The sequence below is a fragment of the Meriones unguiculatus genome, chromosome 1 (assembly GCF_030254825.1).
Source record: "Meriones unguiculatus strain TT.TT164.6M chromosome 1, Bangor_MerUng_6.1, whole genome shotgun sequence".
NCBI classification, from domain to species: Eukaryota; Metazoa; Chordata; class Mammalia; order Rodentia; family Muridae; genus Meriones; species Meriones unguiculatus.
Window position 1 is genome coordinate 76,097,933 of NC_083349.1, and position 10,503 is coordinate 76,108,435.

Consider the following 10,503-nt stretch of genomic DNA (forward strand, 5'->3'; position numbering starts at 1 on the left):
GGTTAGGGTTAGGGTTTAGGGTTAGGGTTAGGGTTAGGGTTAGGGTTTGAGGTTAGGGTTAGGGTTAGGGTTAGGTGTTAGGGTTAGGGTTAGGGGTTAGGGTTAGGGTTAGGGTTAGGGTTAGGATTAGGGGCTTAGGGTTAGGGTTAGGGTTAGGGTTATATCACTTTTCAGTTTTCCTGTTATAATAATTGAACAGGCGACACATATGTGAATTAGTTTACAAAGTTTTCCTTTGTGTATCTTTTCTTTCAATGGAATCTTGTTTCTGTGCAGTACAGTGCGAGATAACACTTTTCAGTTTTCCTGTATTCCTAATTGAGCGAGCGACACACAGGTGATTCCATTTAAAAGTAGTGCTTTGCTTATCTGTTCTTTCATTGGAAACTTGTTCTTGTGCTGTACAGTGAGATATATCACCTTTCAGTTTTCCTGTATTCCTAATGGAGCGAGCGACGCACATGTGATTTAGTTTACAAATTAGTGATTTTCTTTTTTGTTCTTTCATTTGAAACTTGTTCCTGTGCTGTACAATGTCATATATCACTTTTCAGATTTCCTGTTATAATAATTGAACAGGTGACACGTATGTGAATTCGTTTAAAAAGTTGTGCTTTGCGTTTCTGTTCTTTCGATGGAAACTTGTTCCTGTGCTGTACAGTGTGTTATATCACTTTTCATTTTTCCTGTTATAATAATTGAACAGGCGACACGTATGTGAATTAGTTTAAAGAGTTGTGCTTTGCGTTTTTGTTCTTTCCATGGAAACTTGTTCCTGTGCTGTACAGTGCGTTATATCACTTTTCAGTTTTCCTGTTATAATAATTGAACAGGCGACACGTATATCATTTAATTTACAAAGTTGTGCTTTTCGTTTCTGTTCTTTCTTAAGAAATTTGTTTCTGTGCCATACAGTGCGAGATAACACTTTTCGGTTTCCCTGTATTCCTAATTGAGCGAGCGACACACATGTGATTTAGTTTACAAAGTAGTGCTTTGGATTTTTGTTCTTCGGTTGGAAATTTGTTTCTGTGTTGTACAGTGTGATATATCACTTTTCAGTTTTCCTGTTGTAATAATTGAACGTGCGACACATATGTGATTTAGTTTACAAAGTTGTGCTTTGCGTTTCTGTTCTTTCGATGGAAACTTGTTTCTCTGCCATACAGTGCGAGATAACACTTTTCGGTTTTCCTGTATTACTAATTGAGCGAGTGACACACATGTGATTCAGTTTACAAAGTAGTGCTTTTCATTTACGTTCTTTCCTTGGAAATTTGTTCCTGTTAGGAACAAGTTAGGGTTAGGGTTAGGGTTAGGGTTAGGGTTAGGGTGAGGGTTAGGGTTAGGGTTAGGGCTGGGTAAGGGATATGGTTAGGGTTAGGGTTAGGGTTAGGGTTATGGTTAGGGTTAGGGGTTAGGGTTAGGGTTAGGGTTAGAGGATAGGGTTAGGGTTAGGTATAGGGTTAGGGTTAGGGTTCGGGGCTTAGGGTTAGGGTTAGGGTTATATCACTATTCAGTTTTCCTGTTATAATAATTGTACAGGCGACACATATGTGATTTAGTTTACAAAGTTTTGCTTTGTGTATCTGTTCTTTCAATGGAAACTTGTTTCTGTGCCATACAGTGCGAGATAACACTTTTCAGTTTTCCTGTATTCCTAATTGAGCGAGCGACACACAGGTGATTCCGTTTAAAAGTAGTGCTTGGCTTTTCTGTTCTTTCGATGGAAACTTGTTCCTGTGCTGTACAGTGCGTTATATCACTTTTCAGTTTTCTTGTTATAATAATTGAACAGGCGACACGTATGTCATTTAATTTACAAAGTTGTGCTTTACGTTTCTGTTCTTTCTTTGGAAATTTGTTTCTGTGCCATACAGTGCGAGATAACACTTTTCGGTTTCCCTGTATTCCTAATTGAGCGAGCGACACACATGTGATTTAGTTTACAAAGTAGTGCTTTGGATTTCTGTTCTTCGGTTGGAAACTTTTTTCTGTGCTGTACAGTATGATATATCACTTTTCAGTTTTCCTGTTGTAATAATTGAACGGGCGACACATATGTGATTTAGTTTACAAAGTTGTGCTTTGCTTTTCTGTTCTTTCGATGGATACATGTTTCTGTGCCTTACAGTGCGAGATAACACTTTTCGGTTTTCCTGTATTCCTAATTGAGCGAGTGACACACATGTGATTCAGTTTACAAAGTAGTGCTTTTCATTTATGTTCTTTCCTTGGAAACTTGTTCCTGTTAGGAAAAAGTTAGGGTTAGGGTTAGGGTTAGGGTTAGGTTAGGGCAGGGTAAGGGATATGGTTAGGGTTAGGGTTAGGGTTAGGGTTAGGGTTAGGGTTAGGGTTAGGGTTAGGGTTAGGGGTTAGGGTTAGGGTTAGGGTTAGAGGTTAGGGTTAGGTATAGGGTTAGTGTTAGGGTTAGGGGCTTAGGGTTAGGGATAGGATTAGGGTTATATCACTTTTCAGTTTTCCTGTTATAATAATTGAACAGGCGACACATATGTGAATTAGTTTACAAAGTTTTGCTTTGTGTATCTATTTTTTCAATGGAATCTTGTTTCTGTGCCGTACAGTGCGAGATAACACTTTTCAGTTTTCCTGTATTCCTAATTGAGCGAGTGACACACAGGTGATTCCGTTTAAAAGTAGTGCTTTGCTTATCTGTTCTTTCATTGGAAACTTGTTCTTGTGCTGTACAGTGAGATATATCACTTTTCAGTTTTCCTGTTGTAATAATTGAACGGGCGACACGTATGTGATTTAGTTTACGAAGTTGTGCTTTGCGTTTCTGTTCTTTCGATGGAAACTTGTTTCTGTGCCGTACATTGCGAGATAACACTTTTCAGTTTTCCTGTATTCCTAATTGAGCGAGTGACACACATGTGATTCAGTTTACAAAGTAGTGCTTTTCATTTACGTTCTTTCCTTGGATACTTGTTCCTGTTAGGAACAAGTTAGGGTTAGGGTTAGGGTTAGGGTTAGGGTTAGGTTAGGGCTGCGTAAGGGATATGGTTAGGGTTACGGTTAGCGTTAGGGTTAGGGTTAGGGGTTAGGGTTAGGGTTAAGGTTAGGGTTAGGGTTTAGGGTTAGGGTTAGGGTTAGGGTTAGGGTTAGGGTTAGGGGTTAGGGTTAGGGTTAGGGTTAGGGTTAGGGGCTTAGGGTTAGTGTTAGGGTTAGGGTTATATCACTTTTCAGTTTTCCTATTATAATAATTGAACAGGCGACACATATGTGAATTAGTTTACAAAGTTTTGCTTTGTGTATCTATTCTTTCAATGGAAACTTGTTTCTTTTCCGTATAGTGCGAGATAACACTTTTCAGTTTTCCTGTATTCCTAATTGAGCGAGCGACACACAGGTGATTCCGTTTAAAAGTAGTGCTTTGCTTTTCTGTTCTTTCGTTGGAAACTTGTTCTTGTGCTGTACAGTGAGATATATCACTTTTCCGTTTTCCTGTATTCCTAATGGAGCGAGCGACGCACATGTGATTTAGTTTACAAATTAGTGATTTTCTTTTTTGTTCTTTCATTTGAAACTTGTTCCTGTGCTGTACAATGTCATATATCGCTTTTCAGTTTTCCTGTTATAATAATTGAACAGGCGACACGTATGTGAATTAGTTTACAAAGTTGTGCTTTGCGATTCTGTTCTTTCGATGGAAACTTGTTTCAGTGCTGTACAGTGCGTTATATCACTTTTCAGTTTTCCTGTAATAATAATTGAACAGGCGACACGTATGTGAATTAGTTTAAAAAGTTGTGCTTTGCGCTTCTGTTCTTTCGATGGAAACTTGTTCCTGTGCTGTACAGTGCGAGATAACACTTTTGGGTTTCCCTGTATTCCTAATTGAGCGAGCGACACACATGTGATTTAGTTTACAAAGTAGTGCTTTGGATTTCTGTTCTTCGGTTGGATACTTGTTTCTGTGCTGTACAGTGTGATATATCACTTTTCAGTTTTCCTGTTATAATAATTGAACAGGCGACACGTATGTGAATTAGTTTACAAAGTTGTGCCTCGCGTTTCTGTTCTTTCGATGGAAACATGTTTCTGTGCTGTACAGTGCGTTATATCACTTTTCAGTTTTCCTGTTATAATAATTGAACATGCGAAACTTATGTCATTTAATTTACAAAGTTGTGCTTTGCGTTTCTGTTATTTCTTTGGAAATTTGTTTCTGTGCCATACAGTGCGAGATAACACTTTTTAGTTTCCCTGTATTCCTAATTGAGCGAGCGACACACATGTGATTTAGTTTACAAAGTAGTGCTTTGGATTTCTGTTCTTCGGTTGGAAACTTGTTTCTGTGCTGTACAGTGTGATATATCACTTTTCAATTTTCCTGTTGTAATAATTGAACGGGCGACACGTACGTGATTTAGTTTACAAAGTTGTGCTTTGCGTTTCTGTTCTTTCGATGGAAACTTATTTCTGTGCCGTACAGTGCGAGATAACACTTTTCGGTTTTCCTGTATTCCTAATTGAGCGAGTGACACACATGTGATTCAGTTTACAAAGTACTGCTTTTCATTTATGTTCTTTCCTTGGAAACTTGTTCCTGTTAGGAACAAGTTAGGGTTACGGTTAGGGTTAGGGTTAGTGTTAGTGTTAGGGTTAGGGTTAGGGTTAGGTTAGGGCTGTGTAAGGGATATGGTTAGGGTTACGGTTAGAGTTAGGGTCAGGTTTAGGGGTTAGGGTGAGGGTTAGGGTTAGGGTTAGGGTTAGGGTTAGGGTTAGGGTTAGGTTTAGGGGTTAGTGTTAGGGTTTTGGTTCGGGGCTTAGGGTTAGGGTTAGGGTTAGGGTTATATCACTTTTCATTTTTCCTGTTATAATAATTGAACAGGCGACACATATGTGAATTAGTTTACAAAGTTGTGCTTTGTGTTTCTGTTCTTTCGATGCAAACTTGTTTTTGTGCCATACAGTGCGAGAGAACACTTTTCGGTTTTCCTGTATTCCTAATTGAGCGAGTGACACACATGTGATTCAGTTTACAAAGTAGTGCTTTTCATTTACGTTCTTTCCTTGGATACTTGTTCCTGTTAGGAACAAGTTAGGGTTAGGCTTAGGGTTAGGGTTAGGGTTAGGGTTAGGTTAGGGCTGGGTAAGGGATATGGTTAGGGTTACGGTTAGAGTTAGGGTTAGGTTTAGGGGTTAGGGTTAGGGTTAGGGTTAGGGTTAGGGTTAGGGTTAGGGTTAGGGGCTTAGCGTTAGTGTTAGGGTTAGGGTTATATCACTTTTCAGTTTTCTGTTATAATAATTGAACAGGCGACACGTATGTGAATTAGTTTACAAAGTTGTGCTTTGCTTTTCTGTTCTTTCGATGGAAACTTGTTTCTGTGCTGTACAGTGTGTTATATCACTTTTCAGTTTTCCTGTTATAATAATTGAACAGGCGACACGTATGTGAATTCGTTTAAAAAGTTGTGCTTTGCTTTTCTGTTCTTTCGATGGAAACTTGTTCCTGTGCTGTACAGTGCGTTATATCACATTTCAGTTTTCCTGTTATAATAATTGAACAGGCGACACGTATGTGAATTAGTTTAAAAAGTTGTGTTTTGCGTTTCTGTTCTTTCGATGGAAACTTGTTCCTGTGCCGTACATTGCGAGATAACACTTTTCGGTTTTCTTGTATTCCTAATTGAGCGAGTGACACACATGTGATTCAGTTTACAAAGTAGTGCTTTTCATTTATGTTCTTTCCTTGGAAACTTGTTCCTGTTAGGAACAAGTTAGGGTTAAAGTTAGGGTTAGGGTTAGGGTTAGGGTTAGGGTTAGGGTTAGGTTAGGGCTGGGTAAGGGATATGGTTAGGGTTAGGGTTAGGGTTAGGGTTAGGGCTGGGATAGGGTTAGGGGTTAGGGTTAGGGTGAGGGTTAGGGTTAGGGTTAGGGTTAGGTTAGGGCTGGGTAAGGGATATGGTTATGGTTACGGTTAGGGTTAGGGTTACGGTTAGGTTTAGGGTTAGGAGTTAGGGTTAGGGTTAGGGTTAGGGTTAGGGTTAGGGGCTTAGGGTTAGTGTTAGGGTTAGGGTTATATCAGTTTTCAGTTTTCCTGTTATAATAACTGAACAGGCGACACATATGTGAATTAGTTTACAAAGTTGTGCTTTCCTTTTCTGTTCTTTCGTTGGAAACTTGTTCTTGTGCTGTACAGTGAGATATATCCCTTTTCAGTTTTCCTGTATTCCTAATTAAGCGAGCAACACACATGTGATTAATTTACAAATTAGTGATTTTCTTTTTTGTTCTTTCATTTGAAACTTGTTCCTGTGCTGTACAATGTGATATATCACTTTTCAGTTTTCCTGTTATAATAATTGAACAGGCGACACGTATGTGAATTAGTTTACAAAGTTGTGCCTTGCTTTTCTGTTCTTTCGATGGAAACATGTTTCTGTGCTGTACAGTGCGTTATATCAATTTTCAGTTTTCCCGTTATAATAATTGAACAGGCAAAACGTATGTCATTTAATTTACAAAGTTGTGCTTTGCGTTTCTGTTCTTTCTTTGGAAATTTGTTTCTGGGCCATAAAGTGCGAGATAACACTTTTCGGTTTCCCTGTATTCCTAATTGAGCAAGCGACATACATGTGATTTAGTTTACAAAGTAATGCTTTGGATTTCTCTTCTTCGGTTGGAAACTTGTTTCTGTGCTGTACAGTGTGATATATCACTTTTCAGTTTTCCTGTTGTAATAATTGTACGGGCGACTCATATGTGATTTAGTTTACAAAGTTGTGCTTTGCGTTTCTGTTCTTTCGATGAAAACTTGTTTCTGTGCCGTACAGTGCGAGATAACACTTTTCGGTTTTCCTGTATTCCTAATTGAGCGAGTGACACACATGTGATTCACTTTACAAAGTAGTGCTTTTCATTTACGTTCTTTCCTTGGAAACTTGTTCCTGTTAGGAAGAAGTTAGGGTTAGGGTTAGGGTTAGGGGTTAGTGTTAGGGTTAGGGTTAGGGTCAGGGATTAGGTTTAGGGTTAGGGTTAGGGTTAGGGGTTAGGGTTAGGGATAGGGTTAGGGTTAGGGTTAGGGGTTAGGGTTAGGTTAGGGCTGGGTAAGGGATATGGTTAGGGTTACGGTTAGGGTTAGGGTTAGGGTTAGGGTTAGGGTTAGGGGTTAGGGTTAGGGTTAGGGTTAGGGTTAGGGTTAGGGTTAGGGGCTTAGGGTTATTGTTAGGGTTAGGGTTATATCACTTTTCAGTTTTCCTGTTATAATAACTGAACAGGCGACACATATGTGAATTAGTTTACAAAGTTGTGCTTTGCTTTTCTGTTCTTTCGTTGGAAACTTGTTCTTGTGCTGTACAGTGAGATAGATCACTTTTCAGTTTTCCTGTATTCCTAATGGAGCGAGCGACGCACATGTGATTTAGTTTACAAATTAGTGATTTTATTATTTGTTCTTTCATTTGAAACTTGTTCCTGTGCTGTACAATGTGATATATCACATTTCAGTTTTCCTGTTATAATAATTGCACAGGCGACACGTAAGTGATTTAGTTTACAAAGTTGTGCTTTGCGTTTCTTTTCTTTCGATGGAAACTTGTTCCTGTGCTGTACAGTGCGTTATATCACTTTTCAGTTTTCCTGTTATAATAATTGAACAGGCGACACGTATGTCATTTAATTTACAAAGTTGTGCTTTGCGTTTCTGTTCTTTCTTTGAAAATTTGTTTCTGGGCCATACAGTGCGAGATAACACTTTTCGGTTTTCCTGTATTCCTAATTGAGCGAGTGACACGCATGTGATTCAGTTTACAAAGTAGTGCTTTTCACTTACGTTCTTTCCTTGGAAACTTGTTCCTGTTAGGAACAAGTTAGGGTTAGGGTTAGGGTTAGGGTTAGGGTTAGGGTTAGGGTTAGGGTTAGGGTTAGGTTAGGGCTGGGTAAGGGATTAGGTTAGGGTTACGAATAGGGTTAGGGTTAGTGTTAGGGGTTAGGGTTAGGGTTAGGGGTTAGGGTTAGAGTTAGGTTTAGGGTTAGGGTTAGGGGCTTAGGGTTAGGGTTATATCACTTTTCAGTTTTCCTGTTATAATAATTGAACAGGCGACACGTATGTGAATTAGTTTACAAAGTTGTGCCTTGCTTTTCTGTTCTTTCTATGGAAACATGTTTCTGTGCTGTACAGTGCGTTATATCACTTTTCAGTTTTCCCGTTATAATAATTGAACAGGCGAAACGTATGTCATTTAATTTACAAAGTTGTGCTTTGCGTTTCTATTATTTCTTTGGAAATTTGTTTCTGTGCCATACAGTACGAGATAACACTTTTCGGTTTCCCTGCATTCCTAATTGAGCGAGCGACACACATTGATTCAGTTTACAAAGTAGTGCTTTGGATTTCTGTTCTTCGGTTGGAAACTTGTTTCTGTGCTGTACAGTGTGATATATCACTTTTCAGTTTTCCTGTTGTAATAATTGAACGGGCGACACGTATGTGATTTAGTTTACAATGTTGTGCTTTGCCTTTCTGTTCTTTCGATGGAAACTTGTTTCTGTGCCGTACACTGCGAGATAACACTTTTCGGTTTTCCTGTATTCCTAATTGAGCGAGTGACACACATGTGATTCAGTTTACAAAGTAGTGCTTTTCATTTATGTTCTTTCCTTGGAAACTTGTTCTTGTTAGGAACAAGTTAGGGTTAAGGTTATGGTTATGGTTAGGGTTAGGGTTAGGGTTAGGGTTAGGGTTAGGTTAGGGCTGGGTAAGGGATATGGTTAGGGTTAGGGTTAGGGTTAGGGTTAGGGTTAGGGCTGGGATAGGTTTAGGGGTTAGGGTTAGGGTTAAGGTTAGGGTTAGGTTAGGGCTGGGTAAGGGATATGGTTATGGTTACGGTTAGGGTTAGGGTTGCGGTTAGGGTTAGGGTTAGGAGTTAGGGTTAGGGTTAGGGTTAGGGGCTTAGGGTTAGTGTTAGGGTTAGGGTTATATCAGTTTTCAGTTTTCCTGTTATAATAACTGAACAGGCGACACATATGTGCATTAGTTTACAAAGTTGTGCTTTCCTTTTCTGTTCTTTCGTTGGAAACTTGTTCTTGTGCTGTACAGTGAGATAGATCACTTTTCAGTTTTCCTGTATTCCTAATTAAGCGAGCAACGCATATGTGATTAATTTACAAATTAGTGATTTTCTTTTTTGTTCTTTCATTTGAAACTTGTTCCTGTGCTGTACAATGTGATATATCACTTTTCAGTTTTCCTGTTATAATAATTGAACAGGCGACACGTATGTGAATTAGTTTACAAAGTTGTGCCTTGCTTTTCTGTTCTTTCGATGGAAACATGTTTCTGTGCTGTACAGTGCGTTATATCAATTTTCAGTTTTCCCGTTATAATAATTGAACAGGCGAAACGTATGTCATTTAATTTACAAAGTTGTGCTTTGCGTTTCTGTTATTTCTTTGGAAATTTGTTTCTGTGCCATATAGTGTGAGAAAACACTTTTCGGTTTCCCTGTATTCCTAATTGAGCGAGCGACACACATGTGATTCAGTTTACAAAGTAGTGCTTTTAATTTATGTTCTTTCCTTGGAAACTTGTTCCTGTTAGGAACAAGTTAGGGTTAAGGTTAGGGTTAGGGTTAGGTTAGGGTTGGGTAAGGGATATGGTTAGGGTTAGGGTTAGGGTTAGGGTTAGGGGTTAGTGTTAGCGTTAGGGTTAGGGTTAGGGTTAGGTTAGGGCTGGGTAAGGGATATGGTTAGGGTTACGGTTAGGGTTAGGGTTAGGGTTAGGGTTAGGGTTAGGGGTTAGGGTTAGGGTTAGGGTTAGGGGCTTAGGGTTAGTGTTAGGGTTAGGGTTATATCACTTTTCAGTTTTCCTGTTATAATAACTGAACAGGCGACACATATGTGAATTAGTTTACAAAGTTGTGCTTTGCTTTTATGTTCTTTCATTCGAAACTTGTTCTTGTGCTGTACAGTGAGATATATCACTTTTCAGTTTTCCTGTATTCCTAATGGAGCGAGCGACGCACATGTGATTTAGTTTACAAATTAGTGATTTTATTATTTGTTCTTTCATTTGAAACTTGTTCCTGTGCTGTACAATGTGATATATTACTTTTCAGTTTTCCTGTTATAATAATTGAACAGGCGACACGTATGTGATTTAGTTTACAAAGTTGTGTTTTGCGTTTCTGTTCTTTCGATCGAAACTTGTTCCTGTGCTGTACAGTGCGTTATATCACTTTTCAGTTTTCCTGTTATAATAATTAAACAGGCGACACGTATGTCATTTAATTTACAAAGTTGTGCTTTGCGTTTCTGTTCTTTCTTTGGAAATTTGTTTCTGGGCCATACAGTGCGTGATAACACTTTTCGGTTTCCCTGTATTCCTAATTGAGCAAGCGACATACATGTGATTTAGTTTACAAAGTAATGCTTTGGATTTCTCTTCTTCGGTTGGAAACTTGTTTCTGTGCTGTACAGTGTGATATATCACTTTTCAGTTTTCCTGTTGTAATAATTGTACGGGCGACATGTATGTGA